The sequence below is a fragment of the Cucurbita moschata genome, unplaced genomic scaffold, assembly GCF_002738365.1.
Source record: "Cucurbita moschata cultivar Rifu unplaced genomic scaffold, Cmos_1.0 Cmo_Scf00099, whole genome shotgun sequence".
Lineage (NCBI taxonomy): Eukaryota > Viridiplantae > Streptophyta > Magnoliopsida > Cucurbitales > Cucurbitaceae > Cucurbita > Cucurbita moschata.
The window spans coordinates 404,341-406,044 of record NW_019268615.1 but is presented as its reverse complement, the minus strand read 5'-3'; positions in this window follow the sequence as shown (position 1 = coordinate 406,044).

Here is a 1,704-nt window from a genome sequence, read left to right as displayed (position 1 = left end):
TGTGATCTTGAGCACCTTTAGAGTGGTTGCAGAAGTAACCCTCCAGTGTTGATTGAAGCTCTTGGAGAACATGTAATTTTATATATTTCTTATAGTTAATTTATATATTGTTGTATATTACAAACAAATTTAAATAATACTTTACATCCCAGTCTTTCTTTCTTCCATGCAAAACTTAACATGAAAACTATATTATTTCAATATTCACTCGAGAAACAAGGGGTGAAAACTATATTATTTCAAACCCTCCATTATTGCTTCTACTTTGCATGAAAATGCTTTCACTAAATCATGTTACTAACTAGTTGATTTGGTTCGGTTCAATTCTTGAGTCCACTAGATTAATCGACCTAGCTCAATTAAACTCTTGATAATATAAAAATCATAAGTTTCTTAAATTACCTTAACTTAAAAGTTTAACCCCTAATTTGTTTTACAATGTTTAGCTTTGTGTCTAGTTGATCTCTAAATGCTTAGAAGTATCTAATAAGACTTCTATTTAAGGAACTTTTCTCTATAAAAGATGTAAGACTTAAGGTTTATTATTAAGGAATTTCAAATGAGTGATTTGATATATCATAGAGGACAAAATATTTATTTGTTTCAACGATCTTATGTTGACCATTCTTTTTTGTCAAGTATTTTGAATATTATCATTGTGAATTACTAATGGCATTAGATTGAATCTCATTAATAACAATATCCCAAAACTCAGGTAAAGATGACATCAAAATTAATACTTTAATTTCATCTTCAAAATTTATTTCCACATAACTCAGTTGACTGATAATCATAATAGTCACCTGTGCACAAATATTTACAACCTTAAAAGGTAAAATTATAAGAAGTACAAGATAAAAGTGCTTCAAATAGTTTCAAAATATAGAAAAAAAAAATAGTAGGAATTGGTCAAAGTCAACCTCCATCGATCACTTATGGCACAGCACAACACAGATGAGGGTAACATTTTTTTTATTTCTCTACTATATTAGGCCCTTTGTTTTATTGGCTTTACAAGATGGAGACATGAAGTTTTTTATGTTTGAAATAAATTTGATTGATTGTTTTCTGGTTAGCATTGGTATGAAGTTTTCTATGTTTGAAATAAATTTAATTGATTGTTTTCTGATTAGGCACGACACAGATGAGGGTAACATTTTTTTATTTCTCTACTATATTAGACCCTTTGTTTTATTGGCTTTATAAGATGGAGACATGAAATTTTCTATGTTTTAAATAAATTTGATTGATTGTTTTCTGGTTAGCATTGGTACGAAGTTTTCTATGTTTGAAATAAATTTAATTGATTATTTTCTCATTAGGCCCTTTGTTTTATTGGCTTTACAAGATGGAGACATGAAGTTTTCTATGTTTTCTATGTTTGAGTTTACAATTTACATGTTTTCATTTTTCTACTTTCTCTGCCAGCATTTAGAAATGAAGCAAAATTAGTTGGAGGGTTTTAGGTACATGGTTCTTAACCATGTTCATAGTGGGTGCTTGGATACCACACTCTTTTCTTAATGATTTCTTGGTTCTTGTTCGAGAATAGTGGCCCTTAGGTTCTAAGCACATGGTTCTATTTGATGGAGGACTTTGGAATAAGGTTTGGAATCGATAATTAGAAATGAAGCAAAATTAGTCTGAGGGTTTTAGGTACATGGTTCTTAACCATGTTCATAGTGGGTGCTTGGATACCACACT